At 40.9% G+C, this 22,261-nt stretch overlaps 1 long non-coding RNA gene and 2 pseudogenes across 2 annotated transcripts; 2 read left to right on the forward strand and 1 right to left on the reverse strand.

Annotated features, from left to right (window-relative positions):
* Nucleotides 1-3,192: 3,192 nt before the first annotated feature.
* LOC116764083 lies at nucleotides 3,193-7,348 on the forward strand (annotated as a pseudogene).
* A 689-nt stretch (nucleotides 7,349-8,037) lies between these two features.
* LOC116764091 lies at nucleotides 8,038-15,673 on the forward strand. 2 transcript variants are annotated; one of them, XR_004352719.1, is made up of 3 exons: nucleotides 8,088-8,233; nucleotides 10,132-10,745; nucleotides 11,366-15,673. It is a non-coding gene; the product is annotated as an uncharacterized LOC116764091 (long non-coding RNA). The 2 variants fall into 2 exon arrangements; XR_004352718.1 differs by having other exon boundaries at nucleotides 8,038-10,745.
* A 2,045-nt stretch (nucleotides 15,674-17,718) lies between these two features.
* Nucleotides 17,719-19,111, reverse strand: LOC116764036 (annotated as a pseudogene).
* Nucleotides 19,112-22,261: the final 3,150 nt, after the last annotated feature.

Consider the following 22,261-nt stretch of genomic DNA (forward strand, 5'->3'; position numbering starts at 1 on the left):
TGAGTTTGGGTGGAAAATCACCTCAGTTTCTTTTTTTGTTTTTGTCCTTTTTTTGCGGTACACGGGCCTCTCACTGTTGTGGCCTCTCCCGTTGCGGAGCACAGGCTCTGGACGCGCAGGCTCAGCAGCCACGGCTCACGGGCCCAGCCGCTCCGCGGCATGTAAGATCTTCCCGGACCAGGGCACGAACCTGTGTCCCCTGCATCGGCAGGCGGGCTCTCAACCACTGCGCCACCAGGGAAGCCCTCGGTTTCTTTTTAAAGTGTGCATTCCTGGTCCTCATTTCCAAACATCCTAATGAGATTCACAAGAAACTAAATTCCTAACAAGAATCCTCAGGTAAGTCTAATGAGAGACACTGTTCCAAGAGAGTATGTACTCATTTTACCACTCAATAAAAGAGCTCAACAGAAATAGTTAATCAGATTTGATAATGCTGCAGCAATGCTAACTATGAGAGTAATAGTAATAATAACAATTACAAGAGCAAACAAATTAATAGCTTTATAGGTGTCAGTCTGCTATGAACTTTCTTTTAATGGTTTCTACTAATCCTTATAAAAATCTGAGTTCCTACAAATTAAGTTTATACTTCTGATAAAGAATTTAGTCTAAGAAAAGAGAAGCTATTTGTCTATGTCCTGTAAGTAGCAAGCACCAGCACTCTCTGACAGCAGAGACTTCTCCCATAATCCTCCCTGCTAGACACTTCTATTTAAAATCATAATTTTAATAGTGCAAGTTGAAAACAACATATATTTATATAATTACTATGGACCATGTTAATGTATCACATGACTAATAGAAAGACACCTTTCTGATGTTGATTCTTCCCATACAAGAACAAGGTATTTACTTCCATTAGTCATATCTTTTTTGAAGACTCTCCATAATGCTTCACTATTTTATCTATTGAATTTCTAAACTGTATTGAATGAGTTATTTCTAAATATGTAAATTTTTGTTCTATTGCAACAGAGTTTTTTTTTTTTCTGTCTATGATGTTTCTTATCAATTTTTATTAGGAGAAGTAATTTTGGTATTGATTAGATCACCAATTTAACACATTGCTTATTTTAATTTTTTGTTACATTACTAAAATTTTCTAGGTAATGTATCTGTAAATTGTTAAAATTTTATACCACTTATGCCTCTCATATAATCATATGATAATTGAAAAAATGTATATTAATCAAGAACTGTGTCAAGCACTGCATTGAGTGTTGGAGTAAAAAAAAAAAAAGCAAAACCTTGCCTCATTAAACTTACAATTTACTGGTAATCTCAGGCATTTGTCAAATAATCATACAGAAATATAATTCCAAATTGGATAGGTTCCATTAAGAAAATACAGAAAGTTTTTTTTCAATAAATTTATTATTTTATTTATTTATTTTTGGCTGCGTTGGGTATTCGTTGCTGCACACAGGCTTTCTCTAGTTGCACGCAGGCTTTCTGTAGTTGTGGCGAGCGGGGACTACTCTTTGTTGTGGTACGAAGGCTTCTCATTGCAGTGGCTTCTCTTGTTGTGGAGCACAGGCTCTAGGAACGCAGGCTTCAGTAGTTGTGGCTTGCGGGCTCTAGAACGCAGGCTCAGTAGTTGTGGTCCACAGGTTTATTTGCTCCGCATGTGGGATCTTCCCGAACCAGGGCTCGAACCCTTGTCCCCTGCATTGACAGGTGGCTTCTTAACCACTGCACCATCAGGGAAGCCCCTGGAGTATATTCTTGACAGAAGAAAATTTCCGTTTTGACTAAGCATTGATGAGAACTGAATCTTTGACTTATCTTTCACATGCCTGATGATTGAAATAATTTTCCACAGAATAGCTTCTGGTTTTGTACTTTTCAGTTCTTTTTTTCTTCTTCAAACGCACATGCTTTGAGAGCTGTGAAGTGCAAGACATGGCTATATTGTAAGGTGGTTTTTGTCCTTATGCTTCTGTGTCTTGTGCTAGGTTAAGTCAGTAGAGTAGTCAGTATGAGTACTGGAAGTTATTCCTGTAATGGGATAGTATATAGTCAATTACATACGGCGGTGTCTGAAAATCACATAATAGCCTGACTTAAAACATCTCCTTAGGGCTTCCCTGCTGGCTCAGTGGTTGAGAGTCCACCTGCCGACGCAGGGGACACGGGTTCGTGTCCCGGTCCGGGAAGATCCCACATGCCGCGGAGCGGCTAGGCCCGTGAGCCATGGCCGCTGAGCCTGTGCGTCGCGAAAGGCCACAACAGTGAGAGGCCTGCGTACCACAGAAAAAAGAAAATCTCCTTAGCCAGATTTCAAAAAAGCCTGTGGCCATTCCAATATGATCCAACATAGCAGAATATGATAGAAGGAAAATTGGCAAAGAAAGAGACGCTGGTCTTATCTGATGGAAGTTAAAATATCTCACTTTTGACAATTTTGCAAAAACTTATAATTCCATGAACTAATTTCTAGGGTTCTTCATAGGACCAAAAAGGAACCCATAGAGTTGTGGAACAACAATAGAAGCTGCTGTGATGAGAAGCCCGGGCACCGCAACAAAGAGTAGCCCCCGCTCGCCGCAACTAGAGAAAGTCTGCACGCAGCATTGAAGACCCCACGCGGCCAAAATAAAAATAAATAAAGATAAATAGATTTATTTTTAAGAAAATAATACTCAGGTTTGAGGCATGAGAAATATGATGAGGAGAAATTAGCTAATCCTTTCAGAACTTTTAAAATATCAAACTCAGTCTCTAAGATTTTAGCATTATATACAACATTGGTTACTTATTAGTGGTTTGGGAAGGCCAATTTAAAATTTTCTAATCTTACTGTATTGAAATTCATGGCCGTAATGTTTTCCACATTGACTATATGAATGATGAAGTAAAGTCAATCATGTATTTCCTTTCCAACTGGACAGAAAACAAAAATTTAAAAAGTGTTTGGACTACTGACTTTTGATTTCTTCTAAGGCAAGTGTATAGGTAATTTTTATTCCCTGATCAGGAGAAAAATGGTGGAAGAGGGCAGGGTTAAGAATTAAGATTTCAAGAGCGTGAGAGGTAGATGGCCAACCAGAGTTCCTAAGGTTCGGTGCCTGTAACTGTTGCCGCCGCTTAAGCCTGCCAAAGCAGTGGTACGCCTGCTGCCCTCGTATTTGCTACCGCTAGAAACATTCTTGCCAGTAGTGGCGGCAGCGGGACTCAATTATCCCCTTTTCTCGCTCTCTCCAGAAGCTCCAGATGGCGTCTTCTGTGGGCAACGTGGCCGACAGCACAGAACCAACGAAACGTATGCTTTCCTTCCAAGGGTTAGCTGAGTTGGCACATCGAGAATATCAGGCAGGAGATTTTGAGGCAGCTGAGAGACACTGCATGCAGCTGTGGAGACAAGAGCCAGACAACACTGGAGTACTTTTATTACTTTCATCTCTACACTTCCAGTGTCGAAGGCTGGACAGATCTGCCCACTTTAGTACTCTGGCAATTAAACAGGACCCTCTTCTGGCAGAAGCCTATTCGAATTTGGGGAATGTGTACAAGGAAAGAGGGCAGTTGCGGGAAGCAATGGAGCATTACCGGCATGCATTGCATCTCAAACCAGATTTCATCGATGGTTATATTAACCTGGCAGCCGCTTTGGTAGCAGCAGGTGACATGCAAGGGGCAGTACAAGCTTACGTCTCTGCTCTTCAGTGCAATCCTGATTTGTAGTGTTCGCAGTGACCTGGGGAACCTGCTCAAAGCCCTGGGTCGCTTGGAAGGAGCCAAGTCATGTTATTTGAAAGCAGTGGAGACGCAACCGAACTTTGCAGTAGCTTGGAGTAATCTTGGCTGTGTTTTCAATGCACAAGGGGAGATTTGGCTTGCAATTCATCACTTTGAAAAGGCTGTCACCCTTGACCCCAATTTTCTGGATGCTTATATCAACTTAGGAAATGTCTTGAAAGAGGCACGGATTTTTGACAGAGCTGTGGCAGCTTACCTTTGTGCCCTGAGCTTGAGCCCAAATCATGCAGTGGTGTGTGCCAACCTGGCTGGTGTATACTATGAGCAAGGCCTGATGGATCTGGCAGTAGACACCTACAGGCGAGCTATTGAATTGCAACCACATTTCCCTGATGCTTACAGCAACCTAGCCAACGCTCTGGAAGAGAAGGGCCGTGTTGCCGAAGCAGAAAATTGTTATAACACAGCTCTGCGGCTGTGCCCCACCCATGCAGACTCTCTGAATAACCTAGCCAATATCAAAGGAGACCAGGGAAACATTGAAGAGGCAGTTCGCTTGTATCGTAAAGCATTAGAAGTCTTCCCAGAGTTTGCTGTTGCCCATTCAAATTTAGCAAGTGTATTGCAGCAGCAGGAAAACTGCAGGAAGCTCTGATGCATTATAAGGAGGCTGTTCGAATCAGTCCTACCTTTGCTGATGCCTACTGTAACATGGGAAACACTCTAAAGGAGATGCAGGATGTTCAGGGAGCCTTGCAGTGTTATACTCGTGCCATTCAGATTAACCCTGCACTTGCGGATGCCCACCGCAATCTGGCTTCCATTCACAAGTATTCAGGGAATATTCCAGAAGCAATTGCTTCTTATCGCACTGCTCTGAAGCTTGAACCTGACTCTCCTGACGCTTATTGTGATTTGGCTCATTGCCTGCAGATTGTCTGTGATTGGACAGACTATGATGAGCGAATGAAGAAGTTGGTCAGCATTGTGGCTGACCAGCTGGAGAAGAATAGCTTGCCTTCTGTGCAGCCTCATCATAGTATGCTCTATCCTCTTTCTCATGGCTTCAGGAAGGCTATTGCTGAGAGCCATGGGAACCTCTGCTTGGACGAGATCAGTGTCCTTCATAAACCACCGTACGAACATCCAAAAGACTTGAAGCTCAGTGATGGTCGACTGCGTGTAGGATACGTGAGTTCTGACTTTGGGAATCATCCTACTTCTCATCTTATGCAGTCTATTCCAGGCATGCACAATCCTGATAAATTTGAGGTCTTCTGTTATGCCCTGAGCCCAGATGACGGCACAAACTTCCGAGCGAAGGTGATGGCAGAAGCCCATCATTTCATTGATCTTTCTCAGATTCCATGCAATGGGAAAGCAGCTGATCGCATCCATCAAGATGGTATACACATCCTTGTAAATCTGAATGGTTATACCAGGGGTGCTCGAAATGAACTCTTTGCTCTCAGGCCAGCTCCTATTCAGGCAATGTGGCTGGGCTACCCTGGGACCAGTGGCGTGCTTTTCATGGATTATCTCATCACTGATCAGGAAACGTCACCTGCTGAAGTTGCTGAGCAGTATTCTGAGAAACTGGCTTATATGCCCCATACTTTCTTTATTGGTGATCATGCCAATATGTTCCCTCACCTGAAGAAGAAAGCAGTCATCGATTTTAAGTCCAATGGGCACATTTATGACAATCGGATTGTGCTGAATGGCATCGACCTCAAAGCATTTCTTGATAGTCTCCCAGATATGTAGATTGTCAAGATGAAATGTCCTGTTGGAGGAGACAGTGCAGACAGCAGTAATACAGCTCTTAATATGCCTGTCATTCCTATGAATACTATTGCAGAGGCAGTTATTGAAATGATTAACAGAGGACAAATTCAGATAACAATTAATGGATTCAGTCTTAGCAATGGACTGGCAACTACCCAGATCAACATTAAGGCTGCCACTGGAGAGGAGGTTCCCTGTACCATTATTGTAACCACACGTTCTCAGTACGGGTTACCGGAAGATGCCATCGTGTACTGTAACTTCAATCAGTTATATAAAATTGACCCATCTACTTTGCAGATGAGGGCAAATATTCTGAAGCGTGTTCCCAATAGTGTACTGTGGCTGTTGCGTTTTCCAGCAGTAGGAGAACCTAATATTCAACAGTACGCACAAAATATGGGCCTTCCCCAGAACCGTATCATTTTTTCACCTGTTGCTCCTAAAGAGGAACATGTTTGGAGAGGCCAGCTGGCTGATGTCTGCTTGGACACTCCACTCTGTAATGGACACACCACAGGGATGGATGTCCTTTGGTCAGGGACACCCATAGTGACTATGCCAGGAGAGACTCTTACTTCCCGAGTTGCAGCTTCCCAGCTCACTTGTTTAGGCTGTCTTGAGCTTATTGCTAAAAACAGACAAGAATATGAAGACATAGCTGTGAAACTGGGAACTGATCTAGAATACTTGAAGAAAATTCGTGGCAAAGTCTGGAAGCAGAGAACATCTAGCCCTCTGTTCAACACCAAACAATACACAATGGACCTAGAGCGGCTCTATCTACAGATGTGGGAGCATTACGCAGCTGGCAACAAACCTGATCACATGATTAAGCCTGTTGAAGTCACTGAGTCGGCCTAAATAATGACTGTGTGCACAGGAGAATTACCCTGTACCTGAGCCTCAACCTTCTGGGGGAAAGGCAACTACTTTCTCCTTATCTGTACAATACCATGTTGCAGATGGGTGACAGACAATGATAAGAAATAGCACAGCCAGACTTGCTTCCTGCATGATCATGATCACGATAGGGAGAGACACAAGAGATGGGCAACTGCTGTTCCACAAGGAGTCTCTGTAGAATTTTTCAGCAGCCAGGTGTCTGGAAGGTAAGTCTGGAAGGTCTGATCTCCCTTGGTCTTCCATGGTTGGATGGTTAGTGTGGAAGGGAGATAGAGATTGCCCAGCCGTTTTGTGATTATCATGGATTGATTGAGTCTTCTGAATTAATATTTTTCTTTATATTTTGGGTATTGGAGCTTTTAAAAATGTTTGATTTCAGGTATTTTTATTCATGTGAAGTGTATATGATTCTCTTGAGATAAGGTTTTAAGCTAAAATATTCCTTGTTTTAGTTTCTGAACTCTACAGATAAATGGGGACTTTGCTGGTGTAGTCTTTTTATAGGTTTTATAAACCACTGGAGCCTATATCAGTCATTTTAGTGTCTGACATAATGTTTGGAACTATCAGTGCTTTGTTGGTTTATAGATGATGGCTTAAATTCTTTCCCTGGTCCGTTTCCTTCTTCCCTTCCCCCCACTTAAAAATTCTCCTGTAACTTGGCTAACAAAAAACCAAGTCTGATTCAAAACCTCCCAGAGTGTTTCTCTTAAACGCATCATCTGGTGCCAAGTGAAGCTTCTTAGGAGTGATTATTAATTCTGAAGGGCACAGTTGTGGTACTGTCACTGATGATAATAATAACGGATTTTTGGCCTAGAGTTTTGACCTATTTCACCAGTGTTTTACCGTTGACTGCCCCTCTATGCTGCTTCCAAAAGTAATAGTGTGTGTTAAGATTTTTACTTTCACTTCTAAAGTTTGTTTTTTTTTTTTTAGTGAGTCCTGTTCTTCCTTTTTTTTCAGCAGAAATGAAATCCCAGGTAAGTATAAGTATTCAAATATTTGATCAGTAAGTCACAGTTATCTCCAATACATTAAATAACTTTCATCAAAAAACATGTTATAGGTAAAAAGCTCTGAAGGACCAGCTATGTATATGATAATTATGTTTCACACCTTCCAGGGTATTATATATAATAACTTGTCTTGTGGACGTGGTCTTGAAGTCTTTATGGATTCAGCCTCAGTAGTAGTGAACTGCACTGCTACTTGGTTTGGAGTACAAATTAGACTTTAGCCCTCCTGGAGGTTGAGTTTTTGGTATTGAAAAGCATAGGAATGAAATGATTGTATTTCAACAAAGGATCGAGGGCTTGAGGGTTAAACAAGGCAACATATGTGTGGGAAGCAGTCAGCCTTGAGCCAGGCATGCGGCTGCTGCTCGAAGGGACTGTCCCTACTTGTTCCCCTCCTTGTTCCATTCCACGGGAGATAAATCACCAGGGCCCAGAGATCAGAAAGAATGTAAAATGAGACAAGCAAAGCTGTCTCCCCCCTGCACATGCAGGTTATTTTTGATGCTTCTGGGTTTATGGGTTTCCTCCCAGGGAAGTTAACCTTGAGCTGAGACAGTCTGTAGATAATGTAAACCACCATCTGGCAGCCTTCCGATTTCTAGTCTAGATAATCAGCAACTGTAGCATAATAAAATTTGCCTTGCAACCATCAGTTGTCTTGGTCCTCCTGACTCCATTCGTCGGTGCTACTTCAGTTCCTTACCCCTTCCCTTCTGACCCAGGGCGGTGAGATCCTCTTTCTCCGGCTGGTCCGCGGCAAGGGGCACTCGAACAGGGACCTGAAGCGTGAAGGCAATTAAAAGAAAAAGAAAGTGCAGGTAAGAGAACCCTTAAGCAAAATATGTGTGGCCACCAGTAAAAGTGAAACTAATAGAGGCATAAGGCAATAGTCAGAAGTAAAATAAGATGAGGCAAAAAGGCTCAAAGGAGTGTGAATTATTTGCTCAGGTTTTACTTTCGATGCTTAAAGCTCGGGGTAATAAAGTTTCTACCTCACGGTTGACTGAAATTTTACAGCATATCCATGGTGTATCTCCCTGGTTTCCTGATGGCGGCTCTGTTGACATAGAAATCTGGCAGAAAGTTGGAGAAGATTTTAAAAATTATTATGAGTCTCGAGGGCCTACTCATACTCCTGTTGTTACATATAGTTTGTGGACTCTGATAAAAATATGTTTAGATTCTTCTCATGATAGTGTTGATTTGAATGTAAAGTCAGAAAAACATAAGCCTCTGACAGAAGGAGAGACTGTATTATCAGCTACTGTGTCGCCACTTCCTAAACCGAAAGAGCTAATTAATTTAAATATTTTAGATGAAGAGGAACATTTTGACTTAACAGATGAGGCTTGTAAACATAAAAGAGAGAAATATCCTGAGGATGACTTTCTAATGGCTATGATAGATAAGTCAGTGAAAAAGCTGCAGGTTAATAAGGACTGTCTTCCTCAAAAATCTACATCTGTAAAAATGCTCAGTCCCTTGCAGCGCGCTGTACAAGGAGCAATAAAACTAGGAGAAGATCCTATTTTCTGTTGTCCCGTCATAGAAAGACCTGATCCTAATAATCGTCAACAAGCTACTAGAGAGCATCAGGCTCTCCCTTTTAAAGTTTTGAAAGATTGAAAATCTGCCTGTGCTCAGTATGGGCCCACTGCTCCTTTTACTACTGCTATGGTTGGCAGTAGAAGCTCTTCCCCCCGCCGATTGGAAGTCTATTGCACGAGCTTGTTTAAATGGTGGAGATTACTTAATATGGAAGTCTCATTTTTATGAACGGGCTGCTGAACAAGCAGAAAAGAATGCCATGAGGAGATTTCAATGGAAAGTATTGCCTCAGGGCATGGCAAATACTCCTACATTATGCCAAAAATATGTGGCTCAGGCCTTGACTCCTGTGAGAAAAAGATTTCCATGGTTATATCTCATACATTATATGGATGATATACTTTTAGCCACTGATAATATTTCTTTATTAGAGACTGCTTTTCAATTTTTACAACAGTCCTTACAATCATTTGGCTTGGTCATTGCCTCAAAAAAAATTCAAAGACAATCTCCATTTTTATATTTGGGAAAATATATTGATAACACTACTATTAGGCCTCAAAAACTGCAAATTCGAGTTGATAATTTAAAAACATTAAATGCTTTTCAAAAATTACTTGGAGATATTAATTGGCTAAGGCCTTCCTTAAAACTTACTACTGCTCAATTACAGCCTTTGTTTGATATTCTTAAAGGTGACTCAACTCCTTCTTCTTCACGCTCTGTGACTCCAGAAGGATTTCAGGCTTTACAAATAGTCAATAGATCTATCAGTTCTACACAATTAACTAGAACTCATACTCGCCTTCCAATTTTCTTAATGATTTGTCCAACTCCTTATGTGCCTACTGCCATCTTATGGCAAACTGTTGGAATTATTGAATAGACTCATATGGAAACTACACCCTCTAAACTTATTAACCCTTATTATGAATTTATTAGTAATTTAATAATGCAAGGTAGAACTAGATGCTTACAACCTATAAGTATAGAACCTTCTCAAATTATTATCCCTTATTCACTTAGTCAACAAAATTGGCTTTTTCAACATAGTAATGAATGCGGTCTTGCTCTTGCAGGATTTTCAGGTACCTTCGAATGTCATTACCCTGCTGATAAATTGATCCAATTCAGGAAACTTAACTCATATCTTTCCTTCTATAATTAGGCAACAGCCTGTTCCTCATGTACCTTTGGTTTTTACGGACGGTTCTTCTTCAGGAGTGGCTACTGTAATCATTGACGACGGAACAAACCTCATTAAAGAGACTTCCTTGACTTCAGCTCAACGTGTTGAACTGTATGCTGTCATTATGGCTTTTAAACATTTGCCTTCTATAGCTTTTAATTTGTTTTCTGAGAGTAAATATCTCATTAGCTTATGATTTCTTCTGGAGACTGCGACCATAGGACATACTAATGACCCTGAATTATCATCCTCTTTTCGTTTGCTTCAACAGCTTATTCATTCCCATGATGGTCCTGTTGCAGGTCTGTATATCCGTGCTCATTCTAACTTGCCTGGTCCATTGACTAAACTTAATGCAACTGCAGATGTTTTAACTCAATCTAAACGTGATCTTTACCCTGTACATTTGCCTCCCAAGAATAGAATTGAAGTTACTCTTCCTCCTCAATCTCTTTTCCCCAAAGCAGGACATGTCCCAATTTACCGTACTCCTCCTTTCCTGTCGTCATGCTGTCAAGGATGGTTAATGTACTGCATTCATTATCTTCATACTGTTGATACATGGTCCATGTCCTGGACACCCTCATATTATGGTAAGTTATGATCAAACTGCTTCACAAGCAGCACAGCCATTGCACGCTTTACACCGTCAGTCGGCGGCTACATTACACAAACAATTTTCCCTTACTCGTGAAGCCACCCGACAAATTGTTAAGTAATGCCCACAATGCTTACCTCACCTTCCTGTTCCACATTACGTTGTTAATCCTCGTGGATTATTACCTAGACATTTATGGCAAATGGATGTTACTTATATCCCGTCTTTTGGGAAATTACAATTTGTTCATGTCACTATCGATACTTATTCTGGTTTCCTCTGTGCTACAGCACAGACCGGAGAAGCTACTAAACATGTTATCACTCATTTATTACACTGTTTTGCTTTCATGAACCTTCCCAAAACTATTAAAACAGATAATGGGCCCGCTGCTTTTGCAACATTTTGTAATTCATTACAAAATTACCCATATTACAGGCATTCCATATAACCCTCAAGGACAAGGTATTATAGAACGTGCAAATAGATCTTTAAAGCTAACTATTGAAAAAATAAAAAGGGGGGAATTGTCTAGAACAACGCCACATAACCTTATAAATCATGCTCTGTTTATTTTAAATGTTCTCATTGTTGACAAATTTGGCTGCTCTGCAGGGGGAAGGTTGGTGTCTGAGCCAAGATTGGCCTCTCAATCTCCGGAGGTCCTCTGGAAAGATCCGTTAACCAGCACTTGGCGTGGTCCTGATCCTGTGTTGATTTGGGGGCGTGGTCACGTGTGTATCTTCCCCAGGTCAGCGCCTGGACCTTGCTGGCTTCCTGAGCGCTTAGTCAAGCAAATAGATGGCTCGCCACAGCTCACCTAGTTCAGAAGATGAAGAAACTCTGCACCTCTCCGGAAAATTTGACAGTGTTGATTCAGAAAAAGAAGAAGAGGAGAGCACTTGCCAGGACGACTCAAAGGAGTGATGTTCCAACTTGGGGACAAATTAAACAACTGGTTTCATGAGCTCAAGAGTCAGTGAAACAACAGAATAATCCTGTTACACCTGTAACTTTATTTTTGGCTATGTTGGCAACAATTTCATGTGTTCCCTCTGTTAATGCAGCAACTTACTGGGCCCATGTACCTGATCCTCCACTATTACAACCCATATCTTGGTCTGAAGCAGAGTTTCCTGTATTTTACAATGATAACTGTTTATGGGCCTCTTATTCGGAATATAAAACAAATCATTATGTCTGTAAATTATACTAACTGGTTTAGTACCTATCCTGTCTGTCTTCGCCCATTGCATCTGGAAACTGGTTGTGTAAAGGCTATTAGTTATGAGCATACAGATGTTTATGAGGGAACAGATCAATCAATTAGTTTGTCAGGCTCTCCAGGCATCCTTCGTTTTACAGGAACCAACATTACTCTTATATGCCCGGCTACCAGCCGACGAGAGGATCTTAAGGATACCATCATTTGATATAAAATGGGCAACCTATTAATATTAGAGCTCGAATCTCATACGCCTCACCACTTAGGGATTCCTAAGAGCCAAGGTTACAGGTGATTATTCAGGAAATTATTTCTGTATGAAGCGTTTACTTGGAGGACAAGTGATACTGATAGCTGTACATAAGGTTACTATTCTTAAGAGAAAATCAAAAATTCAATTTCCTCCTTTTATGACCGTTAACTTTCCTGGATCCACTTTTGAACGTTGCAATGCATCTTGGAATAATAACCAAATATGGTGTACTATAGATTATACCAAGGTGTCAATTCTTATCTCTTCTATTCCCATCTTAGATAGGTTTATCACATTTCAAAAGAACGGGGATATATGGAAACTAGCTCTAACTTATTCCAATACACCTGTTATAACTAGTGTTGCTCCTCCATATACACGTTTGTGTGGTTCTATTAACATTGGTAATTCTTCCAAAGGAGGATATAATATTAGCTGTGTTAATTGTATTTTTAGCAGTTGTATGTTCCCTTCTGCAGGAACGCAATCTGTGCTTATACTAAAGCAACCCATGTATGTTATGGTGCCTGTACATCTGCGAGAACCTTGGTATGAAGATAGTGGAGTACAGGCATGGGTGGAACTCTCTAAAGCCTTGCAGAGAAGGAGACGCTTTCTTGGGTGGCTAATAGTAAATTTACTCGCCTCGGCTGCTCTGTCTGCTACCGCGGCTACTGTTGGTCTTGCTCTTTCACAGAGTATTCATCATGCTCACTTTGCTAATCAGTCATCTCAACATACCAGTCTTGCTTTATCTTTACAAAGTCACATAGATTTACAGATTAATAACAAGTTAGGTGAATTTAAAAACGCAATTTTGGGGACTGGAGATCAGATGGCAGCATTAAAATTGAGGATGCGTTTAGCTTGTCACGCAAAGTATACACGGATGTGTGTTACTCCTTAAAAGTACAATGACTGTATTTGGGAATGGGAAAAAGTAAAAATACATCTGCTGAGTGTTTGGTCAGATAAATATTAGTCTTGATCTTAAGAAATTAAATGCTGAAATTCAGGATATACAAAATGCACATCTTGACGATATTTCACCAGAAGATGTAATTCAAACTTTACTGGACCATTTAAAGTGGTTAAATCCTCAGTCTTGGATTACCGGAAGGTTGTCAGGATTAATTACCCTGGCCATAATTTGACTATTATTGATATTAATCTTCTCATGTCTGTTTCGTATCCTCATGCAACAGTATACTACTCTCGGCACTAAACTTCATGGAATTATTTTGCAGCAAAAGTTAAAAAATAAAAAAGGGAGACCTGTGGGAAGCAGTCAGCCTTGAGAGCAGGTAAGGACATGCCAGGCATACCGCTGCTGCTCCAAGGGACAGTCCCTACTTGTTCCCCTCCTTGTTCCATTCCATGGGAGACAAATCACCAGGGCCCACAAATCAGAAAGAATGTAAAATGAGACAAACAAAGCTGTCTCCCCCTGCACATGCAGGTTATTTTTGATGCTTCTGGGTTTATGGGTTTCCTCCCAGGGAAGTTAACCTTGAGCTGAGACAGTCTGTAGATAATGTAAACCACCATCTGGCAGCCTTCCTTTTTCTAGTCTAAATAATCTGCAACTGTAGCATAATAAGGTTTGCCTTGCAACCATCAGTTGTCTTGGTCCTTCTGACCCCATTCGTCAGTGCTACTTCAGTTCCTTACCCCTTCCCTTCTGACCCAGGGCGGTGAAATCCTCTTTCTCCGGCTGGTCCGCGGCACACATGAATATATGTTTTTGTCTTGCTGTACTGCACCTGTGCTGTCTAGTAACAGATATTTTGTCTGCTAGTAGTGTTCTAGATTATGTCTTTCCAAAGCGCTGAGGCAGTGCACCTATTCTGTAGTTGCAGCTGATGCCTGAATGTATCCTAGCTGACAAATTATTAATAAGAACTTGAATTTCTGAAAGATTTGTACTGTTAACCAAAATCTGAGCAAGGAGTCTCAAATGTAATTCTTAGCCAGAATTACATGTTAATGAACCATTTAACAGTGTGAATCAAGGAACATCAGTGTAAGGATTTCTTTTAATTTATTTTTTACCTGCTTGAAATATCAGTTAAAGTTTGCCAGCTTGGTTGCAGATGAACGGACGTTTGAAGTTCACCAAACTACTTAATGTGGGATAGGATAATAGACTTCCAGCGCCCTCAAGGCTGTGACCTTGCAGCCATTTTACATAGCACATCCTTCTCCTATAGGGATGAACCTTCCCCTGGTCCGAAAAGTAGCAGCTCTGTTGAAGCTTTGCTTATTGTAACAGGCTTTTGTTTCCAGGTTACATGTCTGTGGAAGACTCAGTTCTGAATAGAGATACAGATATTACTGGAAACTAACTGTTTTTTCTATTATTCTCTGATTTATCAAAAAAGTAAAACATTTAAATTGTGCTACAGAAATTTCAGAAGTTGTCTTGCAATCTTTAAACAATACATGAATGAGTTGCCCTTAAAATAAAAAAAAGAATTAAGCAGTTAAGCTGTTGTTGGTCCCACATCAGACAAATTATCCTTATACCTCCTGTCAATATTGTTAACAGAGACTGTTATTTTATTAATCCTTATGATCCCGTGATTCTTTCTTTCATGTTTCAGGGCACAGCAGGTGAGAGAGTGGATTTGTTAAGCTGGGTGGGTTTATCCTTCTTTTATGCGTTCATTCAATTTTATGTTCCTTTACTTATTGTACACACATGGCAATAGAAGCTGCTAAAGCAATCACTGCTATTCTGCAAAACAACAAGGCACAGAAGCAGATGTCTTATTTCTGAGATTTCTCCCCCCAGGATTATTATGATTAAAGATCCTTTCCCCCCACTCCCTGGAGAGGACAAGGGGCTGCTCGCTGGAGGTTTTTTAATGACTTGGGGAAAGGCTCAAATATCCCCCCATTATGGTAATCCACCCCAGGGGCAAACCACACAAGAATATTATGAATTTATTTTATTTTTCTATCCTTGCAAAGGTAATACTCAGCTCATTAGAATATGAAAACTATACTGTCAAATTTCAGAATTACATGGATGAAGAAAATCACCAAAGTGGCATCGCATCACGTGTGTTATCGTTGTATTTACTATATTGACTATATTAACTATGTTGTGTTAACAATACATTGTATAACTATATATTGAAAAGGCAAAATCCTGTAACTTATTTCAGAGAAAATAATTATGTTGGCAAACCCCAAATTGTACATTGTAGACAGGTCCTAGGAAAAGAAGATTTAATTCATAGTGGACAAGAGGTTGGCTTCTGTTTTCAGCCATGTGCTATTTCAAGAATTAAACGTCATGAATAATACAGGATATAAGAGGAATAGTCTAAAGACGGAAAAGCACATTTTGATTAGGAAAGAGAACTTAAGGCTTAAGTCTTTTTTTTTTGAGGAAAACTGCCTTATTACTATGAGATAATAAAATTGTTTCCTTCTTTTCTTCCTTGCTTTCTTCTTTTTTTTTTTTAACCTTTTTAATTTTGGATGTTTGACCTCTAAGCTGAGATGACTGAAAATGCCTCCTCTGGGCATCAACCTTTTTGAAAGACTTTTTCCCCCTCCCTAAGGGCTATTTGTCTCTTGGAGGCATTGCCTACATTACTCACCAAGAGGCAAGCATTTGTCCTTGCACTAAATGCTGACATCTCCTGATAAGAGGGAAGCTGCAAAGTAGAAGAATTGAAGGTCAATATGTTGATATTGGTCTCAAGAGCATTGATGTACATTTGTGTATTGGGGAAGGGGAGAGAAGCTTGAGAGTGGGCCAGTGGGGAGGGGTAAATATTTTGTGATGCTGTCTACCTATGGGCTTATAAAGTTTACAGCTGCATTAGGAGGACAAGCATTACCATTAGCATGAAAAGTGGGGCAGACCTCAGTTGCAAAAGCTTCTAGCCATACACATAGGGCAATACGTAAATGATACACCTTATTGCATTCACCCATTCACCCTCCCCTGTTCATGCTAATTGGAAATTTCAATCCATTTCAGAGAAGTAACAAAACTATCGATCATTTTCCCTGGCACGAATCTTCCTAGAGCTCACGCACTAGCCCATGTGTCTTAGATTTAATATCTGATCACTAGCTGGATTGAAGCCAAGAGGTGGTTCCCAAAGTTGTTGCACATTAGAATTACCTGGGGAACTCTGCGACCTCCCTGTGCCCAGGCTCCTCCCTAGACCTACTGAATCAAAATCTCTGGGGCTGGGACCCAGACACCAATGTTTTTCTTAAAAGCTCTTTAGGTAATTCAAATGAGCAGCAAAGCCTGAGAAGCAGCTCAATAACGGGAACAAACTTATTTCACACAGATAAAGTGGGGCAATTCATATGTTAAAAGAACATGAATATATGTCCATGCCTCTCTCACGCTTTGTCACAGTTTACCCTTCCCCCTCCCCATATCCTCAAGTCCATTCTCTAGTAAGTCTGTGTCTTTATTCCTGTTTTACCCCTAGATTCTTCATGACATTTTTTTCCTTAAATTCCATACATATGTGTTAGCATACGGTATTTGTCTCTCTCTGACTTACTTCTACACTGTTGGTGGGGATGTAAATTGGTGCAACCACTATGGAAAACACTCTGGCAGTTCCTCAAAAAGCTAAAAATAGAGCTACCATATGATCCAGCAATCTTACTCCTGGGCATATATCTGGACAAAACTATAATTCGAAAACATACATGCACCCCTATGTTCACAGCAGCACTATTTATAATAGCCAAGACATGAAAACAACCTAAATGTCCACTGACAGATGAATGGATAAAGAAGATGTGATATATATAAAATGGAATACTACTCAGCTATAAAAAAGAATGAAATAATGCCATTTGCAGCAACACGGCTGGACCTAGAGACTATTATACTAAATGAAGTAAGTGAGAAGGAGAAAGACAAATACCATATGATATCACTTATATGTGGAATCTAAAATATGATACAAATGAACTTATCCATGAAACAGAAACAGACTCACAGACATAGCACACAAACTTGTGGTTCCCGAGGGGAAGGGGGAGGTGGGGGAGTGATGGATTAGGAGTTTGGGATTAGCAGAGGTAACCTATTATATATATGATGGATAAACAACAAGGTCCTACTGTATAGTACAGGGCAATGTCCTGTAATTAACCATAATGGAAAAGAATATGAAAAATTATATATATGTATAACTGAATCGCTTTGTTGTACAGTATAAACTAACACAACATTGTATATCAACTATACTTCAGTAAAATAAATGTTTTAAAAAAGGAAAAAAAAAAGAACATGAATACATATATATACATATATATATATATGTTTCTTTTTTTCCTCTTTATTCTGTGTTTCAAATAGGCTTTTTTTTTCCTTCTGCAAAAAGCGTTATTGTTTCCATTTGGTCCAAGGTTTGGGAAAGGGCTCCAGGGCGGTTACAAAACTGCCTAGTAGCTGCAGAGCAGGGCTTCAGGCAGAAGCTCTGATGCCAGAGGGGCTCCTCAGAGGCCGCTGGACTTCAGAGACTCCTGTTTGTGCTCGAGGGTGAGCCTTTCAAAGAGATACTCGCCCAGCACAGCCTGCGGACCAGCCAGCCTGCGGAGGTTGGTCAGGTGGTCGCCCATCTTCTTGATGAGTTTCACCTGCTCCTCCAGGAAGCGGCTCTCCAGGAAGTCACAGAGGTGGGAGTCTGCGCGGGCGGAACCCAGGGCGCGCAGATCTGATAGTGCCTGGTGCAGGCTCTTCTCCCTAAGAATGGCGGCTTCCACAGCGTCCTGGGTTTTACCCCACTCATCTTCAGAAGGCTTCCGCGCATCCTGGAAGAGGGCGCGGCCACAGCGCTGGTTTTGCATTTTCAAGAGACGCTGGGCGCCCTCACACTTCTCCTCAGACAGTTGGTGAAAAATGTGGCCCACACTGTCCAGAGTCCCATTGTTGCTGTCGAAATAGAAGCTCAGAGAGAGGTAAGTGTCCCCAGATTCATGTCGAACAGGCGGTGGACGGCGGCCTCCACCTCGATGGAATAATTCTGACGAACCTGGGAACTCGTGGTTGATCAGTGATAAGGATCTAAGCTCAAAAGACGGTGTTGGCCTGTCCTGGAGGCTGAGGATAGCTGAGTGGCTGATTCCAAAGGTTGCGACAGGAAGAAAGGTTGGAGGGTGGTCGGGGGCTGGAGCAAGGAGCGTCCCTGGGTCTGTTCATTCCAAACACTGTTGAAGCAAAAGACAGAACTGCAGGACTGCCGAGCGCACTGCCTCAAATAGGCTTTGATATAAATGAACAAGAAGTCCAAGCAAGGACAAAACTTACCCTTCCCCCCACCAAAATAGCTGGCGATACTAGAATCTAGACCTGGGAAGGGATTCTTCCATTACTTTCTGAACATTCCAAGCCACTAAAGCAGTGGTTCTCAAAGTATAGTCACCTTGTAACCAAGCAGTACCCTATGGGGCCTTCCTAGGACAGACCCATCCCCCATATCCTCTGCTGTAGTTCCTCTCTGAAGTACTCAGATAACAGTATCTCAGGCATATCTCTTGAGTTTTCAGATGCTAAAAACCACCACCCAGTGGAAGAAATTAACTCCTTGATGATCACGAGCACTTAGCCCCCAGACCTTCTGGCACCTAAGGATGGATAATGTTACCTGCCCCGTGGCCTCCACATCAACCAATCAGAGGATTGTGCACGAGCTGATCACATTCCCTGGGACGTCCCTCCCTCTCCTGGCCTTTAAAAATGCTTTGCTGAAATCCTTTGGAGATTTCAGGGTGTTTTGGAACACGGGCCACCCCTCTCCTTGCTCGATCCTGCAATAAACCTTTCTCTGCTCCAGACTCCAACCTTTAGTTTTGTTTGGCCTCACTGTGCTTCAGACACACGAACCTGCATTCGGTAACAACCTGACCAGTTTTACCAGCGTCCCCTGAGAATGTGTCACATATTCAAGTTTTAGGGCCCTGTCCCAGCCCTATGGAATCAGCAACTCTGGTGGGGCTCAGTGATCTCTGTTATAACAGGCCCTCCAGATGATTTTTATTCACCTTAAAGTTTGAAAATATCTGCATTGTCAGCTGGCCAAAGCGTCCACCAGCAGGTGAAGGGGAGTGGTGCCTGGAAAAGATAGGGACCAGCCAAGGCAAGTACAGCAGCATTTGCCGTGGTAGTGATGGAGAATGCCTTTTCTCCACTGGTTGGCACAGACTAGGATCTGGGAGCAGTGGCAGGGTTATTTAGGATGCTTTACATTTCAAGGTAGAGTGACCGCTGTCCTGGTTTGCCAGGGACTTCCCCTGTGTGAGCACTTAAAATCTCATCCTGGCAAACCCCTTAGCCCTGGGTTTGAAAAACGTAGGGAATAACATGAAATTTAGGGGAAACATGATCTAGGTTTTGGGCAAGTCACAAGTGCTAATTAAAGCTAAGCAAGTATGGACAGCATCTAGCGTTCTTTAGCCCTTTGCGGGGAGGTAAATCTGATTGGGTGAAAGGACTTATTGTTAAGAGATCTTTGTAGAAACATCCCCTTCTGCTCAGTCCGCTGGTTCTCAGTTCTGGCTAGACATTGGCATCGTCTGAGGAGATTTAAAATGATTTTATTGGTCTACGATGACCAGCCGTCAGTGTGAGGGTTTTAAAAAGTGCTTCAGATGATTCTAATGCGCAACGAAATTTAGGTGCCACTGCTTAAGCTTTTGAACCGCTGCTGCGTATTTTCACCTCATCTTCCTATGAGAATATCCAACTGTAGTTGAGGTTTGTTTTTTTTTCGTTTTCTAACTGTCTTATTATAAGATTTACTGTCTTAAATAAGGTTGAATGTACAGAAAATCTTGCTAGTCCATCTGGTATAGCTGGATACTTAGAATAATATCGTTAAGATATATACCATTTAAGTATTGTGACTGGCCTTTTTGAAATTAACATATGCATTGAATTAGTATGTTCTCTTTTGAAGTTGTTATGTTGGGGAGCTATACCTCTAATCTGCCATTGCTAAATATCTGGACACCTCTTATTAGGAATTGCTTTTAGAAATCTTTAGGGATTAAAACCAAGATTGCTGTATTATTTGTACTGGAACCACAAAAACCTCACAGAGTTCCCCCGCTGTACCTTCTACCCCCATCTCTAACCCTTGGCAACTTCTAATCTGTTCTCCATCTCCACAGTTTTGTTATTTTAAGAATAATATGTAAACATAATCATGAATTACTTAATCTTCGGAGATCGGCTTTTCAAATTTTTTCCCTCGGCATCATTCCCTTGAAGTTCATTTCAATTTTTGCATATATTAATAATTTGTTCCTTTTTGTTGCTGGGTAGTATTCTATCATAAGATTTTATCACACTTTGCTTCAACATTCATCCACTGAAAGACATTTGGGTAGTTGCCAGTTTTTGGCTATTATAAATAAAACTGCTATGAACATTTATGTGTAAGTTTCTGTGGGAACTTAATTAAGTTTTTGTTTCTTTTGGATAAATGCTCAAGAGTACAATTACTGCGTTGTAGGGTGAATCTACTTTTAGGATTAAAAGAGACTGTCAAGCTGTTGATCAGAGTGGCTAAACCATTTTATTTTCCCACCAGTGATGTGATATAATTTTTCTACGTACTCGCCAGCATTTGATGTTGTCACTATACTTTAATTTTAGTTACTCTCTGACATCTCATTATGGTCTTAATTTGCATTTCCCTAATGGCTAATGATGTTGAGCATCTTTTCATGTGCTCCTTTGCCATGTGTATATTCTCTTCCATGAAATGTCTGTTCCTGTCTTCTGCCTATTTTCTAGTTGGATTTTTTTAAGTTGTTTGGAGAGTTCTTTGTATATTATAGATACAAGTCATTTGTCTCATATGGGATTTTCAAATATGTTTTCCTACTGTGTAATTTGAGTTTTCATCCACTTAAAAGGATCTTCTATGAAGCATTTTTAACTCACTTTGATGAGATCCAATTTATCAGTTTTTGCCTTTATTGATCATACTTTTGGTGTCAAGTCTAAGAATTATTCCCCTAGTTCTAGATGCCAAACATTTTCTCCTATTTTTTTTCTAAAAATGTCCTGCTTTTACATTTAAGATTATGATCCACTTTGATTTAATTTTTGTGTAAGGTGTGGAGGTTAAGGTTCATTTTTTTTTTTTTTTTTTTTTGTGGTACGTGGGCCTCTCACTGTTGCGGCCTCTCCCGCCGCGGAGCACAGGCTCCGGACGCGCAGGCTCAGCGGCCATGGCTCACGGGCCCAGCCGCTCCACGGCATGTGGGATCCTCCCGGACCGGGGCACGAACCCGCGACCCCTGCATCGGCAGGCGGACTCCCAACCACTGCGCCACCAGGGAAGCCCAAGGTTCATTTTTTGTTTGTTTGTTTTTGTCGAGGGATGTCCAACTGTTTCAGTACCATTTTTTGAAAAGTCTATTCTTCCTTGATAGCTTTTGCACTGTTGTCAAAAACAAGTTATATGTATTTATGTCAGTCTATTTCTGGGTTCTCTATTCCATTCCATTGATCTATGTATCTACCCTCCATCATTACTGCAAAATCTTGAAATTGGGTAGATTAATTCCTCCCATTTTCATCTTCCTTTACAAGTTGTTTTAGCTATTCTTCAGCCTCTTCTTACCATATAAATCTTAGAATAAGCTTGTCTATATCCACAAAAACCTTGAGGGCATTTTAAGAGTAATTGTGTTAAGCCTCTTAACTTGAGGAGAATTGACATCTTTATCATGTTGTGTTTTCTAATCCATGAACAAGGTATGTCTCCCTATTTGTTTGGGACTTAAAATTTTTTCTTCATCGTCATTTTGTAATTTTCAGTATAGAGGTCCTATAAATGTCTTATTGGGCTTATATTTAAGTATTTATTTAGGTCAGTTGTAAATGGCATCACATATTTTTAGTTAAGCTTCTACACATTTGTTATTAATATATAATTTGATAAAATTGTGGTGATCTTGTACTCTAAATCATTTACAAACTAATATTATTTCTCAAGCTTTTTGTGGATTCCTTGGTATTTTCTCCATT

This window comes from Phocoena sinus, chromosome 13 (assembly GCF_008692025.1).
Source record: "Phocoena sinus isolate mPhoSin1 chromosome 13, mPhoSin1.pri, whole genome shotgun sequence".
In the NCBI taxonomy this organism is placed as follows: Eukaryota; Metazoa; Chordata; class Mammalia; order Artiodactyla; family Phocoenidae; genus Phocoena; species Phocoena sinus.